The following is an 18,442-nucleotide window of genomic DNA, read 5'->3' as shown; positions in this document are numbered from 1 at the left end:
CCCAGATTTTTTTTTTTAATTTATTTATTTTTGGCCGTGTTGGGTCCTTGTTGTTGCATGTGGGCTCTTCCTAGTTGTGGCGAGCGGGGGCTACTCTTCGTTGCGGTGTGCAGGCTTCTCATTGCGGTGGCTTCTCTTGTTGCGGAGCACGGACTCTAGGTGCATGGGCTTCAGTAGTTGTGGCTTGCGGGCTCTAGAGCGCGGGCTCAATAGTTGTGGCGCACGGGCTTAGTTGCTCCGCGGCACGTGACGTCTTTCCAGCGCAGGGCTCAAACCTGTGTCGCCTGCGTTGGCCGTCGGATTCTTAATCACTGCGCCATCAGGGAAGCCCTGGCCCAGATTTTTGCTGAAGCCAGCTTGGGAGTCACAAGGGCGTGGCTCTCCAGGGAGGGTGGGAGTTGGCAGATTTCTGTCAGTGGTGCCTGTGATGTCCTATGGTGGAGGCTAATTGCTGTCCTTCATAAAGTCAACTTTGGAAGGCCAGCACTGCCTCCTAAGCATTCCTACCTGTGTGCTCTGGGTTCAAAGCCCAGCCCCAGCTGTCAGGTGTGGATAACAATGCCCATCTCAAAGGGTTATGGTGAGGAAGGAGAATGATAATATACCTAGAAAATAGTAGGGGATCAAAAATGATCTTTCTCCTTTGCTTCTTGTAGGGAGTTTCTATCACATAGAGATATACCCAAACTTGTCTTCTCATCCCGTGTCTGCCCTGTACACCCTCTTATTTAAATGTTCCAGATTCCTATAGTCCATTGAGCGTTGCCCTCGGGTACAGATAAGGAAAGAAAGTCTGACATTCATTGAGGGCTTTACAAATAAGCTATTCACGTTGCTTCCATGGACTCTCTTCTTTCTTCTTCACAAGCCCCTTAAAAGGGAGGTTCTGTTATTACTGATGAGGAAACTGAGGCACAGAGAGGGCAAGGGACTTCCCTACGGCCACAGCGCTCACTAATTAATAGCAGTAATGAGATTCTAACCTACGTCTGACTCTGCACTCAGCAAGCACCCCTCTTCCTTAACCCCATCACCATGGAAAGCAGCCCCATCGATTTCCTTTCTCTTCTCTTATGGGGAAGAAAGAGTGTTCTGTGAGGTTCACGGCAGTGAAGTAATTGTGAGGTTGGGAGGATTTAGGCTTCTTGAGTCATTTTGTATGACTCATTTACCCGCTCTTGATGAGGGGAGGAAGAGGGCTTTGGGAGAGAGAAAGATGGTCTGAGTAACCAGAGAGTGGCTTGCTGGTGGTTTCTGATGCACTGTTGGAGTCAATATTTCTAGCTTATGACCTCACTTGCAATTCACTGTATCAGTAATGAAATGTTTTGCTTCAGTGAAAATGTCCCCCATCCAGATTTTTATTTATTTACTTACTTATTTATAACCCACCCCAATCAACAAAGGATTTGAGGTTGCTTACCACAGGAGTAGAAACCATAAAACAATGTTAAAATATCAATAAAGATAGAGAATCAGGACTAAGGAAAATGTAAATAAACTTTGAGAGACAAGGCTTAATCATTACAGCCGGTGTTTATTGAGTTCTTCCGGCATGCAAAGGAATTTGTGTGCATTATTTCATTTAATCCTTAAAAGAGTCCTACGAGGTGGGTGCTATTATTATCTTTATTTCGGGATATAGGGAACCAAGGCTCAGAGAGATTAAATACGATGCCCAAAGTCATATAACTAGTCAGTGGTAGAGCCAGTATTTAAATCTAGTTTGATTTTGGAACTCATGCCCTTAACCACTGTCCCGTCCTGCCTCTCCAGGGGACAAAAGACCACACACTTGTAGACCACAGGGGCCTCTAGAGTACTGGGTTTGAGTCTCAAATTCGGTTCTAATTTTCTTGGATATCAAAAAGGAAGGCCACAGCAAGTTACATAGAACTAATGCCCTCACATCCTTCAGGTCTTTGCTCAATGTCACTTTCTCAATGAGACCTACCCTGACCACTCTTCTTAACTGATGCTGGAGCCTGCCTGCCTCTTCAGCAGTTCCAATCTCCCTTTGTCTTTGCTCTTATAATGGCACATTTTACCTTCCGAAGTACCGGACGATTTATAAGCCATGTTATATATTTCAAATATGTTATATGCTTTATATAGCGCATAAGAGGTTTTACTATATATTTTATAGTAATAAATATACTTCTGAATTACAAATTAGGTTACTTTATCTGTTTAATATGTTCACTATTTTGTTGTCTGTCTTCTTCCACTAGAATACCAGGCCGCTTGGGGGAGCATCATTGTCTCTTTGGATTGCTTTTGGATCCCAAGTGTCACGGACAATGCCTGATATATAGCAGGTATTCAGTACATTTTTGCTGAATAGTTGAATGATAATTTCAGAGAGGAAGGACAGAACAATATACGTAAAGTGGCAAAGTAGGTCATGTTGTTTTGCTAGCTCATGTTTTCCTTTCCTTCCCACTTTCTTTTCTCCTTTTCTCATTTCCTTGATGAATTTAGGCAGCTCTAGCACTTAGCTCTCAGAGCAAGTCTTCTGAGGCTTTTCTGATGGTAGACCCTGAGGGTCCCTATGGCCAGTGACATGGCCATAGGTCATGTTGTTTTGCTAGCTCATGTTTTCCTTTCCTTCCCACTTTCTTTTCTCCTTTTCTCATTTCCTTGATGAATTTAGGCAGCTCTAGCACTTAGCTCTCAGAGCAAGTCTTCTGAGGGTTTTCTGATGGTAGACCCTGAGGGTCCCTATGGCCAGTGACCTTTGTGTCATTGTTACAGCAAATGCGTAAATGGGATTCATGGTGCTGATTTTGGTGGAGTCTCTCAGTGAAAGCCGGACATTATCCCCACACTTAAATTGGCAAAGGTAATCCTTTCAGTGGTCTAAGAATAGTGTCCAAGTACCATTCCCAACGATTTGAGTTTTATAGCAGATGCTATGGGGAGGGAGATGGGAAAACAAAAAAGCAGAGCTTTTGTGTGAAACAATTGATTTAAAGGGAGGACATCCTTGTGTTCCGAAGAGCTCACCTCCCCAGTTGTGTTTCCTGGCTGCAAGCCTGAAGATGGAAAAGCCAAGGTCGTTAGCGAGGTTTATCAGAGGAGAACCTGAGCTGAGACCAATTGCTGGGGTGGGTGTGGGTGTGGGTGTGATGTGAGCTTGCTTGGGAGCTGCCCACAGATCCTGGCCGAGCCTCCGGGAGCCGCAGACACCAGCCTGTCAGCTCAAGGTGAAGGCCAAGGGCACAAGGTTGCCAATCCCAGGAAGAAACATCAGAAACACTTGTGTCAGGAGGAGTGGGAGTCAGAACTTTGTCTCTCCCGTGGTCACTGCTCTGGGCTCCTGCAAAGCAGATTTATTCAACGAATATTTTGTGGAGCACCTACTCTGAGTTAGCCATTGTTCCAGAGGCTGAGGACATGTTAGAGAACAGGATAGTCAGCTTCTCTGCTCTCACGGAACTTACAGTCTAGTGGGAACACACTGCCAGTGAACTGGGTGAAAACAATGACTAAAAGGATCATTTCAGACAGTGGTAAGTGCAATGAAGAAGAAGAAAAGAGAGTGTGGGTGATGGGGAGTGTAGGTGGAGAGGAGACGCTTTGGATTGAGGGTTCAGGGAAGGCCTCTCAGAGGAGATAACATTTGAACAGGACTTGAGTTACAAGAAGGAGCTGATCTCAGGCAGCCTCAGCCTGCAGTGGCTTGAAGCAGGATTTTGGTTCCCGTGGCCAGAGATTGAAGTCAGGCTGCGGCAGTGAGTGTGCTGAATCCTAGCCACTAGACCATCAGGGCCAGTGGCCAGTGACAAGGCGCTGGCCCGTCAGCTTTGTAGAAGTGAATTTCCACAAAGAGACAGAGAGGAGTGAAACAAGTAAAGTGTTTATTAGGAGGAAAAAGGGTATATGTGGCTAGACACACGGGCGGACTCCGAGAGAGAGTCGTGCCCTCGTGGTAGTTTGAATCACTTATATGGGGCATTTCTTCCAGGTTTCTCTTGGCCAATCATCTTGCTTTGCCTGGTTCTGAGTCCAGATTTGGTTTATCTCAGGGTCCTTCCCTGTGTGCACGTGCATCTCTTAGCAAGATGGATTCTGGTGAAGAGGCCTATGGGTAGGTTGACATCACTTACTATGGAGTGACGCCCCCTCCCTTTTGACCTCCAAGGAGCCTTTCTGCGCATGTGTAGTCGGGAAGGTCTCCTTGACCTTGAGAATGAGGAATATGTGGTCCCTTATCTGGGCAGGGCTCAGCGCCTCTCTCGCTCCTGCTATTTTGGAGTTTCTGTCCACAGGGGACAAGCTCCAGCTGCTCAGCCTGGGGCCCATCTATCTCCTGCCTCAGAGCCAGCTGAGCAGAGTAGGGGAAGAGCTTCCCAAGCAGAACTTTCTCTTCTGGGCACAGCAGGAAGGCCAGAGAGCGAGATGAGGTGGGAGAGGAGGGCAGGAGCCAGGCCGCAGGGGGTCTTGAAGGCTGTGGGAGGAGTTTGGGTTTTATTCTGATGTGCCAGGAAGCTATGGGAGGTTTCTCAGTGGGGAGATTGATGAGACCTGGATCTGAAGTGTGAGTGTCTGAGACATCACAGAAGCACCAGGAATCGCAGCCCTTCTGCTCTCAGAGGGCCCTCAGAGGCTGTGTGGCCCCGTGCTTCCCAAGCTGGCTGTGTCTCTGAATCATTTGGGGAACTGCTTAAAAAATATGGATTCTCAGGCCTCCCCCTGGAAAATCTGGTTCAGTAGGATGGAGGTGAGGCTCAGTCTTAAGGAAGTTCCCCCAAATGATTCTGCTAATTGGCCAGGGTTGGGAGCAACCAGCCTGGTCAAGGCCCGCATGTTAGGAGGGGTGTACTGAGGTCCAGGGAGGAGAAATGCCTTGCCTGAGGGAACTCAGTGAGTTAATGGCCAACTAGTGTTCTGACCCCAGAGCAGTGCGTGGCCAGGGGTCTCTGGAAACGAGTCACAGAAGTGACCGTTGGCTAACCAAACAAAGGGGAACTGATTGGAAGGCCATGGGGAAGCTCATTGGTGGAAGGGAAGACTGAAGGACCACGCTTAGAAAGGTGGGGTTCAGGAAGCTCCAGAAGTTTTCAGGGTTGGGAACATCTCCACAGTCACACCTAGGTGTCACCACAAGGATACATGAGCACCTTTCCTGCCACTCGAAGTCCTGGGAGAGTGAGAGTCCGATTGGCTGAGTTCTGGTTGTGGGCTCACCCCACTGGCTAGGGGAGGGCACACCTTGATTGACAGTCCCATCATACCTCGCCCAAGATTTCATCCAAAAGGAAATCAGAAGGCTGTTACCACAAGAGCAGCCCAAAATGTCCTCTACATCTGGCACCTCAGAGGGCTGTAAAGATCTGTCGTCATTGTCATCATTGCCATGATCATAGTAATACTTATTTGTCTACTACTTACAATGTGCCAGGTACTATTCAAAGCATGCTACATCTATTAACTCATTTAACTCATACTTTAAGGCTATGGGGAGGATACTGAGCAAGGAAACTGGAGCAGAGCAGGTATGTAGCGACTAACACCTAGATCCTGCTTTTATAGGTTCCAAAGCCCATTTATACCTGTTGTCTAATTTCCTCCTCATGACAACCTATAAGGACAGGCACTTTTACAGATGGAGAAAGTGTGTGCACATGTTCTAGAGTCACACAGCTACTAAGTGGTGGAGTCTTTGGGTTCATATATTCACTCATTCATTCATTCCCACACTCATTCGTCCAATAGCAATTGGCTGTCAGGCGTCAGGACTGTGCTGGGTTCTGGGAGCTCACTAGTTAGCAGCTGTAGTTTCTTCTCTGCAGAAGTTCGCCAACTCCAGGGGCAGGGGCAAGAGAAAAGGCTTCAGCGTGTGTGTGGGTCAGGAACCAAACCAAACCCAACCAAAGCAGGGGCCTCATGTTAAAGAGTTTGGACTTCATCTTGAGGGCAACCGCGGAAGGATTTTAAACCGGGAGTTTGTGTTTTATGAAGACAACTCTGACTGCAGTATGAAGAATGGACTGGAGCGGGGTAAGAATAAAGGTAGGGAGATAGTTAGGGGGCTGATGCAGTGATTCAGGTGAAAAAATCATGGTTGCCTGGATTAGCATGGTGGCCCTTGAGGTGGAAGGAAGTGAACAGAGTCGAGAGAGAAGTGGAATTGACAGGACTTGCTGATTGGATGAGGGTGCAGGGGGAGGGAGGGGTTTAAGAAGAGAGCAAGGTTTTTGACCTGGGCAGCTAGGTGAGGAGTGATGCCATATACTGTGGGTAAAGGCCAGCTGAGGGGCCACTTGGGTAGGGAGATGATACGCTCAGTTTTGGACAAGTGGTGTTGGAAGTTCCAGGGGACAAGGACACGGAGAGATAGGAGTTTGTGGGCCTTTGGCCTCCAGTTCCTATGCTCTACCCACAGTGCCTTGCTAATTTAGAATCTCGATCTGTCAAGAACACTCAGAAACCACAGACTGTCAGATCTAACTTGAGAGATCCCCTCACATTTCAGATGAGAAAAGAGACGCTAGAGGAAAGTGGTTTCTGGAAGGTCACAAAGCGAGTAGATGTCTGAGCTGAAGGCCTTCTCCCTACCACCCCCAGTACCCTGGTCCCGAGGGTGCACACAGGAAACTTGCAGCTCAGTCTAGACTCCAGAAGGGCTCTGTTTGGCCTACAACTAATTCAAATTAGTCGCCATCGTTAAAAAAAAATCAGGACATTGCAAGTACAAATCCATATAAAAATAACAGAAGATCTGGTAAGTTCAGGCTCACACGCCTACGTGACAGCGACCAATGAATCTGGGTAGCAGTTGCTCCCTTGAGGCAGACCGTGTCCAGTTTGCCATGGTCTCCGCTCTTACCGCCTTTACTGAGGGCCTGTGTTATTTGCCATGTGTCAGCATGCTTGCTCTGTTGTTTTTCTTAAAGGGGAAAGTCATATATTTCCTGGAACCCATCTAAGAGACCTCTCATCTGACCCCAGTTTGCTTTCCCTGGTCTCTGTAAGCAGTTGAATTATGACCCTATCGCTTCCCCTCTGTGAACCACACATTCCTCATTTGTAAAGTGAGGTATTTGAATATGATGATTCCAAGATCCTTTCTAGTTCTGGCTTGCAAAGGTTCTCCAAGTCTGCACTTCAGAAATGAGTTGTGCTATTGACAATGCTTCATTGTTCTGCAGATGGTTTTTGAGGGATTGCTCACCCTTGACTCTTTTGTCCTTGAATTATGGTTTATCTAAGCCCTTGGAAGAAAAACGCCTTTTGTTTTGGGAGTTTATCCTTCATCTTTTGATTTTGGAAAAAAAAAATGAATACTTCAAACAATGCAGCATAGCTGCGGTTGCTAGGAAGGGCGAGCAGCCACAGAGGCTGCCTGGAGACAAGGCCATCAGAAAACTCTTGTCTCCCTTCCCTCTTTCCCTTCTCTTCCTTCCCTCCCTCCCTCCTTCATTCTCTCTCTCTCTCTTTTTCTCTTTTGAGCAAAGATATCATCATCAATAACCTCTTCTAAAAAGACCAATCTTAATCACCAATAGAGTTTAGGTTGTCCTGAATCCAAAGGGTAATTCCTAAAGACCGCCCCCCCACCAGCCAAACTAGTAAATACTCAGTGAAATGACCTCCGGGGTTTTAATTCTGGTTCCACCACTCGATTGTCATTTGACCTTGGACAAATAATTTTTTTCTCTGGGCCCCAGTTCCCCCTCTGTAAAACAGGTTGGAGGAAATGGTTGGATGCTCCTGTAGTTCCTTCTAGCCCTAATATTTTAGAAGGAGACTGCCAGGGATTTAGAGAACAAGGTAGCACCAGCAGGTAATGTCTCTACGACTCTCCTTCCAGGTCAGCAAGGCTCTGGGACCCCTTCACCTTGAAGCCATAATATTCAGCTGTAGGTCTTTGGCTTTCTCTCCTCTGGCTATGTAATCAATGGTAAAGAGAGGATTTCTATCCACCCTTCTCAGTAGGTGTGACGCGCCCCGGCTATCAGCATTTTAGCATCGTTCCTTTATTATATGAAGGGCCAGTGACAGGATCTAAATGTCTCTGGTTAATTATTTTTCAAGTCCAGTGTCGCCCTTCAGACTCTGCCGGTCTCCAGCTGCAGGGATGATTAAGTGACGATTTAAGCAACAGGTGCGCCCCCTGGTGACCTATGTAAAAATTGCAGAAAGGCTCAGCCATTCAACAAATACTGAACTTAAATCCTGCCTCTGCCTAACCTTCAAGGCAGGATTAAAAAAATGGACACATATGTCCTGTAAAGTAATATATAGTTTACAAATGGGAAGGTTATATATGTGAAGCTTTATTTACACTCGCAGAACCAACTCTTGCCCATTTGGCGTGTCCACCCTTCTGTAATTGGGGTAGAGGATATATTGAGTTTGACACGGCCATCCTTTAGTTACACCTGTCTCTCAGTGAAACAATGGAATCAATTATTCCAGGAGATAATCAGCTTTCTGTTGTTGGAGATGTAGAAGCAGATGTTGCAGGCATCCTTCTTGGGAATGTTAGAAAAGGTTAGGTATAAGTTTAGATTCACTGATTCAAATGAGCGAATATTTATTGAGTACCTACTATATCTCAGAAACTTCCTAAAAGACAGGATGTACAAGTTGTGAACAAAACTAAGTCCTTGTTTTATGAGCTTACATTTTATTGGGGGAAATAACCTCCAATGTTATTTTCTAATCAGAGATTCTCAGATTCAGCAGTTCCAAGTAATGGTAGTCTTGCTTGGCAAACATTGGTAACAGATTTTGGCCAGGGGCTCAGGGCCCTAAGGAGATTTTGTATATCAGAGTGAGAGCAGCTGAGACCTCTGGACATCACCCTGACAGACAGGAGCCCAACCACTAGGTGCTGTTCTGAATTCTGAAAGTGGAGAGGCTGGTTCAAGGCTTTTGTTCTCCAAGGTACAATTAGTCCTGGCTGTAGCCTGTGGATGGGAGGAGAGGAGAAAGAGGAACATGTATAGCCATCAGGAGTTGCATATATTCTCAAGTCACCAGAGCTGGAAGACATCTTCGAGATGATCTCTTCAAACATCCTCATTTTATTTATTTATTTATTTATTTTTTAAATTGAAGTATAGTTGATTTACAGTGTTGTGTTAATTTATGTTTTTAAAATATTCCTTTCCATTATGGTTTATCATAGGATATTGAATATAGTTCTCTGTGCTATATAGTAAGACCTTGTTGTTTATCCATTCTATATATAAAGGCTTACATCTGCTAACCCCAACCTCCCACTCCATCCCTCCCCCAGCCCCCTCCCCCTTGGCAACCACCAGTCTGTTCTCTATGTCCGTGATTCTGTTTCTGTTTCGTAGATAGGTTCATTTGTGTCATGTTTTTGATTCCACATACAAGTGATATCATATGGTATTTGTCTTTCTCTTCCTGACTTACTTCACTTAATATGATAATCTCTAGTTGCATCCATGTCACTGCAAATGGCATTATTTCATTCTTTTTAATGGCTGAGTAGTATTCCATCATATATATATATATATATATATATATATATATATATATATATACACACCACACCTTTTTATCCATTCATCTGTCGATGGACATTTAGGTTGTTTCCATATCTTGGATATTGTGAATAGTGCTGCTATGAACATAGGGGTGCATTTATCTTTTTGAGTTATAGTTTTGTCTGGATATATGCCCAGGAGTGGGACTGCTGGATTATATGGTAATTCTATTCTTAGTTTTCTGAGGAACCTCCGTATTGTTTTCCACAGTGGCTGCACCAACTTACATTCCTACCAACAGTGTAGGAGGGATCCCTTTTCTCCACACCCTCTCCAGCATTTGTTATTTGTAGACTTTTTAATGATGGCAATTCTGACCAGTGTGAGTGGTACTTCATTGTAGTTTTGATTTGCATTTCTCAAAACTCTGAGGTCCCTCCCAATACCACATGTCTGTGATTCAGCTAACCATTCATTACAAACCAGTATCCCTTAACTGACAAAAAAAAAGTGATCTTGATTTTAAATCAATCTTAGTATGAATTAGCAATAGGTGAATTAGCGATAACACCCTCATTTTAGAGGCAGAGTAACTGAGACCCAGAGAGAAATGCCTTTCCTGAAATCACAATCAATGATCATTAGCAAATGGGAATTAAAAATTGAATTTGTATGTATTGATAGGAGAAAAAACATATTATAAATTAGTGTGAATAATGTGATTCTAATTTTGATTAGAAGTCATATGTGACTATCTTTTGGAGATGAGATTGCAAGGGTTTTAACTTTTCTTTGGTACGCATTGATGTATTTAAAAATATTCTACAGTGAGGATGCATAATTGTAAAAAAAACCCATTATTCAAAAGAACTTGTATTTTCAGTGACTCAAAGGAGATAAACCAAAACCCAATAGCAGTGATAGAACACACACACACACACATTTTTTTTTCCCACTTTTATGAATCTTCCACATTTAAAAAATAACTGTTGTAGAGATTGCTAGTCTTCCCTGTATGCAGTTCTCTCCTCTGGGCATGCAACAAGCAGGATTACCCTTCCTTTGCTCTTGCACTTATTGTAGGATCATATGACTAATTCTGGCCAATAAGTGGTGGCCCATGTGATCAGAGGAAATGGCCAGGATTGCCTCAGGGCCACCGCATTTAATTTCCAGTGCGAGTCTTTCTAGCACCAGAGAATTCCAAGTCTTGTACTGAGATTGAGGCGTCTTAAGATGGAAGCTTCCTGCACCACTGAGCGGTGGACCAGGAGGACAGCTGCCCTGAAGAGGTGCTCAGACATGCTGTGGACTTTGTATTAAAAGGAAATAAACTTTTCTGGGTTATGCCACTGAGATTTTGGTGGTGTTTGTTGCCCCAGCATTACCTAGTCTATTCCGACTAATACAATAACATGTATAACTTATATACTATATATAACTTATATATTAAAAAGAAGTATTACCATTTCATGAAATATAATCAAACCTGTACCATAATCAGAAATGTTTATGTCCAATTTTATATTAAATTATATTTTAAAGACTAATCAACTAAGATTGATTTAAAATCAAGATCACTTTTTTTTTTTTTCAGTTAAGGGATATTGGTTTGTAATGCATGGTTAGCTGAATCACAGACATGTGGTGTTGGGAGGGACCTCAAAGTTTTATCTTGCACATTTCACAAGTTCATATATAGAGAGGTATATAGCAACCATCCAATACAAGTTAAGTTGTCTAAACCAGGGGTCCCCAACCCCCGGGCCGCAGACGGGTAGTGGTCCGCGGCCTGTTAGGAACCAGGTCGCACAGCAGGAGGTGAGCGGCCAGTGAGTGAGTGAAGCTTCATCTGCCACTTCGCATCCCCCCCATCGGTCGTATTACCGCCTGAACCACTGGTCGCATTACTGCCTGAACTAACCCTCCATCCCACCCCCCGTGGAAAAATTGTCTTCCACAAAACTGGTCCCTGGTACCAAAAAGGTGGGGGACCGCTGGTCTAAACCAATGGGTTCCAAAACTTTGATGAGCTGAAATACCAGGAGAACTTTAAAAAAATTGAGACTCCTAAGTCACACTTCTGGAGTTTTGGTTAAGGAGGTCCAGGATAGGACCTAGAAATGGCATTTTAAGAAATCTGCCGTGTGATTTCAGTCACAAGTCTGGGAATAGCTGGTCTAGAGGATGACTTTCAAATTGAATTTGTCGTTACTTAAAATTAAGCTTCATTTAAATTTTGTATTCACATGAAAACTGAAATCACTTTTGTAAATTCAGGTCAGGTTCTTTCAAAGCAGAATCCAAGATGGGGGTTCATGTGCATGTGATTTATTAAGGTGTGCTCTCAGGAGAAGCCTGTAAGGGAACGGGGAAAGCCAGGAAGGGGAGGGGAAGAAGCTGCGCAAGAATATGATCTCAGCCAAGTCTAGCCTCAGCATGATTTTGCAGATTGCTTGGAAGTGCAGGTTGTGCCACAGAGCTTGCCCCATTTGGGGTCAAGGAAGCTGGGCTTCTGCACAGCCCCCGCACTGGGCAGTCATTGGCTAGGGGCAGCCTGGGTTGGGGGAAATGTAAACTGTGAGGTGCCTGCAATCACCCAAAGACAATTTTTGGGCGGAGGTTGGTAAGCTCTTAGTAGGAATTCAGTTGGTAGCTGGGGCATAAGGGTACCGAACTGGAAAAGAAGATCTCAGGGATACCAATAACATCTGCTATAGTCTACCTCTGCCACCACTTAGGTCCACCTGCATCTCAGATGGAATTCACTTCATCTTGTCTCGGCTTCTCCAGGATTCTGGATAGCCGTAACTTACAGTGAAAGTTACAGGAGAGGAATGAGATGAGTCACAGCCCTCAGTTCCAGTATCTGGCCCTCAGGCTGCCATTGACACTTATCTTCTCCTTTCTCTCCCACACGTTAGAGATTCTCTTCACCTCCATTTAGCATTTCTGCTGGTCTAGGTGGCTTGACTGGTGGAGTAACCTAAACCCTCAGGGGGTCTGAACCCCTTATTATCATGTCCTTATCAGGCCATGGTTGCTGTCTTTTGCCCATTTACAGTTAAACTTGGCATGAGAGTAAGAAGAGACACCCAGTGGCAAACATGTTCCTCCCTGCCCCCACTCTTGTGGCAGCATCCCTACCTTCTTATGGTGGTAAGGGTCCATCACTGCTGGAAGTAAGGTGAGGCCTTGCTTGGACTGGTGGTATACTGGCACAAGGAACACAAAGTGTCCAGGAGGCAGCCATACTTTTAAGTTCAATGAGACTCTTATTTTGTTCCCTGGTGTAAGCAAGCTCCCTCTGGGGACCAGGACCTCTAGATGCCCAGAGTCCAGAGTTGCAGGCATGGGAAGCACAAATTCCCTAAGGGGGTCACAGGGAATAAAGGTGAGCGGGGGCCTCTCCTATTTCCATCTCTTGGTTCCTAGATGGAATATTCTACCCCTGGAGGACATTCCACTTATACTGGCCGTTGGTTTAAGGATACCTGGCACCTTGCATGCATCTTGAAGAGGTCATTTAACCAGTATCAGATTAGCCTCTTTTGGATGATGTGGTATGTGATAAGACCACTGGATTCCACGTGCCCACTGCTTTCTTCTTTGGCCATTGATAGGGTCCCTTGGTCCAAGGCAAAATTGTCTATGGCTTCATGACGGTAAATCAGATACTCCGCAGGAATGGGACTAGAGTGAGGAAAGTGAGGTGCCTAGGGTGCACACCTTAAGATGAGTACCTTAAGTGTGCAAAGCTCACTCTTTTGTACTCTTCTGTACTGCTTCACCTTGGTGCAGGCCCTGACTCTGTGAGCCTTCAAGTAATGGTGTTAGTGGAGACACTCCAGGCAGGAAGGGCAAATGATATACCCAGAATATGTGCCAATCCAATCAAGATGAATTGCTGCCACCTCCAGGATGGATGCTTCCAGTGATGGCCCACACGGCCCACATGGCCGTAGGTGGCTGGTTGGCCTCCTTGAAGGATGATACCGTACTAGGGGCCTGAGTGTTGGTCTCTGTTGCTGACAGGTTGGGTATCAGCAGCAGCAGTAGCCAGATCAACCTTGGGGAGAGAGAGATGGTGCTGTAGGGCCTGTGCATAACCTCCATCTCTGTCACCATGGCTGTTCCACTCATGATCCCATTTCACCAACGCTAGGGTGGCCAAGGACAGAGGCTGGCTAACATCTACTAGATCCTGTCCGCTTGGTTTTTTCATGCCTTTCCTGCAGTAGAAGCCCTCTGGTGGGCATTAATGTGTGATCCAAAGTGTACAATTCATCAGAAAGAGGCATGCACCCCAGTGTTCATTGCAGCACTATTTACGATAGCCAGGACATGGAAAAAACCTAAATGTTCATCAACAGAGGAATGCATAAAGAAGATGTGGTTCATATATACAATGGAATATTACTCAGCCATAAAAGGAACGAAATTGGGTCATTTGTAGAGACGTGGATGGACCTAGAGACTGTCACACAGAGTGAAGTAAGTCAGAAAGAGAAAAACAAATATTGTATATTAATGCATATATGTGGAACTGAAAAAATTGGTATAGATGATCTTATTTACAAAGCAGAAATAGAGACACAGACATAGAGAACAAATGTATGGATACCAAGGGGAAAGGGGTGGGTGGGATGAATTGGAAGACTGGGACTGACATATATATGCTATTGATACTATGTCTAAAATAGATAACTAATGAGAACCTGCTGTATAGCACAGGGAGCTCTACTCAATGCTCTGTGGTGACCTAAATGGGAAGGAAATCCAAAAAAGAGGGGATATATGTATACGTATAGCTGATTCACTATGCAGTACAGTAGAAACTAACACAACATTGTAAAGAAACTCTACTCCAATAAAAATTTTAAAAAATAAAGTAAAAAAAAACCCCAAAGTGTACAATTCATCAGTTTTTAGTATATTCACAGAGTTGTGCAAATCTTAGTACATTTAATTACCCCAAAAAGAAACCCTGTACCCTGTAGCAGTTATCCCCCATTCTTGCTTCTCTCCCCTTCTCCCTGCCCCAGCCCCAAGCAACCACTAATCTACTTTCTTTCTCTATGGATTTGTCTATTCTGGGCATTTCACATAAATGGAATCATATATAATATGTTGTCTTTTGTGTCTGGCTTCTTTCACTGAACATGTTTTCAAGGTTCATCTATGCTATAGCATGTATCAGTACTTCCTAATGTTTTATTGCCAAACATTGGCCATTGTATGAATATACATTTTGTTTATCCATTCATCAGTTGATGTACATTTAGGTTGTTTCCACTTTTTGGATATTATGAATAATGCTGCTATGAACATTTGTGCACAAGTTTTTGAGTGGACATATTTTTTCATTTCTCTTGGGTTGCTGGGTCAGATGGTAGCTCTATGTTTAGCATTTTGAGGAAATGCCAAACTTTTCCACAGGGACTGCACCATTTACATTCCTGCCAGCGATGTGTGAGGGCTCCTCTTTTCCTACCACAGATACCTCCAGTACCATGGGATCTGTGGGTCATATGGCCTGTGTGACAGGGTTTTTTGCTTCGAGTTCCTCTCAAAACTGACATCCTTCCACGTCCTCAATAAATAGGTCAGAGCAGTATCCCCCAGTGTGGTATATGCTGCTTCCAAACCCCAAAAGGCTTACCAAGGCTCTTTCTTGGTAGCAGTAGGCATAAGGTACAATACCATGTATTTTACTTTGAAGGGGATGTCCTGGCAAACCACTGAACCCCTGAAAACTTCACTGATGGGGCAAGCAGGCCCCCGAATTTCTGTGATATTTATCTCCTGGATATCCAGAGTAGTTGCCACTTCATGGTTACCAGGTCAAATTAATATGCTGTCATCAATATAGTGGACCAGTACAGTATTTTCTGGAATGTCCACATGGCCCAAGTCTCTTCAGGATATTTTGTGACAGAGGGTGTAATTGTTGTATATACTTGTCCATCCCACCTGAAGCAAACTCCTTCCAATCCTCCTTCCTGATAGGTATTAAAAATAATGCCAGGGCTTCCCTGGTGGCGCAGTGGTTGAGAGTCCGCCTGCCGATGCAGGGGACGCGGGTTTGTGCCCAGGTCCGGGAGGATCCCACATGCCGCGGAGCGGCTGGGCCCGTGAGCCATGGCCGCTGAGCCTGCGCGTCTGGAGCCTGTGCTCCGCAACGGGAGAGGCCACAACAGTGAGAGGCCCACATACCGCAAAAAAAAAAAAAAAAAATAATGCCAGATCAAAAGCAACACTGTACCAGAGGCCATGTTACTGTGTTCTAGTAAAGATGCTAAATGTAGCAAAGCAACTGCACTTGGTCCTAATTCTTGGTAGATGTGATAGTCCACTGCCATCTGACATATTCATTTGCTTCTTAGAAGGGCCAGGCTAGTGAATCAAATGGACACATGGTGGAGACAATGACCTCTGTATCATTTACATCTTTGAGGGTAGTACCAATCTCTGCTGTTCCCCCAGGAGTGCAATGTTGTTTTTTATTGATTATTTTGTCTAGAAGAGGGTATAGTTTCAGGGACTTCCATTTGATCTTTCATACTACAGTAGCTTTTACTCCATAGGTCAAGGATGAATACGGGCTTTCGCTAACTGCTAGGTAAGACCATTTCAAATATATATTTAAGAGCTGGGGAGATGGCTACCAGTTGGTCTGTGGACTCAGTGAATTCACTGTGAGATGGACTTGGTCCAGGACTCTGTTTATTACTTGACCTTAATCTGCCACTTCTCTAAAAGGAGACAATGATGGTCCTTTGGGTCCCTGGGTTTCTGTGTCAGCTCAGACTCTGTAAATTACAGCCGTCAAAAGATCTAGGTATTTCTTTTTACCCCACCATTGGCACTACAGTTATCCAAATACTTTGAGGAAGGACTGGAGGTATCACTACTATACACACTTATTGCGGTGTTTCAGGGCACTTCCCCCAAGGGGACTCAGCCTTCCTTTCTTTAAAAAAAAAATAAAATATAGGTTTTTTTTTAAAGGTTTTATTCTGAAACAATTTCAAACTTACAGAAAAGTTGGAAGACTAGTACAAAGAAATTTTGCATGCTCTCTCGCAAAAGTCCTATTCAAGTTTCATCAAGAATGTCCTGGGTCTTCCCTGGTGGTGCAGTGGTTAAGAATCCACCTGCCAATGCAGGGGACACTGGTTCAATCCCTGGTCCGGGAAGATCCCACATGCCACGGAGCAACTAAGCCCGTGTGCCACAACTACTGAGCCTGCGCTCTAGAGTCTGAGAGCCACAACTACTGAAGCCCGCGTGCCTATAGCCCATACTCTGCAACAAGAGAAGCCACTGCAATGAGAAGCCCGTGCACCTCAACAAAGAGTAGACCCCGCTCGCCGCAACTAGAGAAAGCCCGTGTGCAGCAACGAAGACCCAACGCAGCCAAAGAAAAAAAGTAAATAAATAAACATCCACCTGTAGCTACTAACTCCCCCAAAACAAAACAGAACAAACAAACAAACAAACAAAGAATTGTCCTTTATAGCGACTTGTCCAGGATCATGTGTTGCATTCACATATCAGGTCTCTGTGGTCTCCTCCAATCTGCAACAGCTCCCCTGTCTTTCCTTAACTTTCATGACTTACATTTTTTGAAGGCCAGTCATTTTGTAAAAGGTCCCTCAAAATGGTTTTGTTTAGTATTCATATATGATTAGACCTAGGCTATACATTTTGGCCAGAACACTGCAGAAGTGATGCTGTATTTTTCTGATTGCAACCCTACATGATGTGGATTTGTCCCAGTACTGGTGGTATTAATTTGATCACTTGATCAAGATGGTATCTACCATATTTCTCCACTATAGTTACTTTTCTCCCTTTTGTAAATAGTAAGAATTTTGCTGGGAAATACTTTGAAGCTGTAGTAAATCTCATTCCTCATCCCATTTTAGCACACTAATTTTAGCATCCATTGCTATTTCTTGCCTTAATTATTACTTCAGTGGTTGCCGATGTTGATTTTCTGATTCCATCAATTTTCATTTGGCATTCGACTATAAGGAAACACTTTTTCTTCTCCCCACTTATTTCACTCATATATCTGTGTCATTGTGGACTCATTGATTTCTATTATTCAACAAGTTACAATCTGGTACTATCAATTATTTATTTTGATGATCAAATTGTCCCGGGTATTAACAGTGAGAGTTCCTTTACACTAGTCTCTCTGTTCGTTTTACATATCTCCATCATTCTCTGAACATTTCTTTACTTTCTAGAATAATAAGACTTTTCCCAGGTCACTTTGTTCTTTTCCTGCTCTAGTCCTGGAATCAGCCACTTTTTTTCCCCAAGCAGTCTTACTTTCTTTAAATGGACAATGGTATTTAGAAATGAATACCTATTGAGTATTGCTGCTTCCAGGCCCCCTCAACTGTCAGAATTAGAATATATACATACATACATACATATATGTGTGTGTGTATGTACATATATGTGTGTTTGCGAGCATGGATGTGTGTGGATTTGTGTGTGGGGGGGGTGTCATGCATATACACACATATAAATATGGATATCTCTATTGGTATATGTTGAAAATCGTTAGTTTATACCTATACCTTCAATTCCCATCCAACACCAATCCAACGGGGTTCGTAGCTGTCCCTGGAATTGTTTGTATTTGCTTTTCCCAACCTAGAGAAATATGGCTCCTATTATGCTTAATATATTTACTTATTTGCTAAACCTCCTGAATACAACCAACAACCTGACCCCTCTGGGCCAGCACTCTGCTTGGACACCCTCCTCGTGGAGGCCTTGATCGCACTGCTCTGCCTCCCCCCGGCTCTGACGTCCTCCTTGCATGGGCTCATCAGCCTCCCTTTCAGTTGATGGGTCCTGGGTCTGAGGCCTGGCTCAGGTCTGACATTCTATTGAGGTGGCTGACCTCAGCCTTCTGTTCATTCATTCTTGATTTCTTTTGGCTATGTATATTA

The 18,442-nt window shown here is 44.3% G+C and overlaps 1 long non-coding RNA gene across 1 annotated transcript in view; it reads left to right on the top strand.

Moving 5' to 3' along the window:
* The first annotated feature begins 2,231 nt into the window (after nt 1–2,231).
* Nucleotides 2,232–18,442, top strand: part of LOC138842776 (uncharacterized) — a 118,706-nt gene continuing 102,495 nt past the window's right edge. Inside the window, exon 1 of the long non-coding RNA XR_011377620.1 lies at nt 2,232–2,318. This is a non-coding gene — a long non-coding RNA (uncharacterized lncRNA). The remainder of the gene's footprint in view (nt 2,319–18,442) is intronic.

This window comes from Globicephala melas, chromosome 8 (assembly GCF_963455315.2).
Source record: "Globicephala melas chromosome 8, mGloMel1.2, whole genome shotgun sequence".
NCBI classification, from domain to species: Eukaryota; Metazoa; Chordata; class Mammalia; order Artiodactyla; family Delphinidae; genus Globicephala; species Globicephala melas.
The sequence above is the reverse complement of the archived record's forward strand: the minus strand, read 5'-3'. Positions and strand labels throughout refer to the sequence as shown.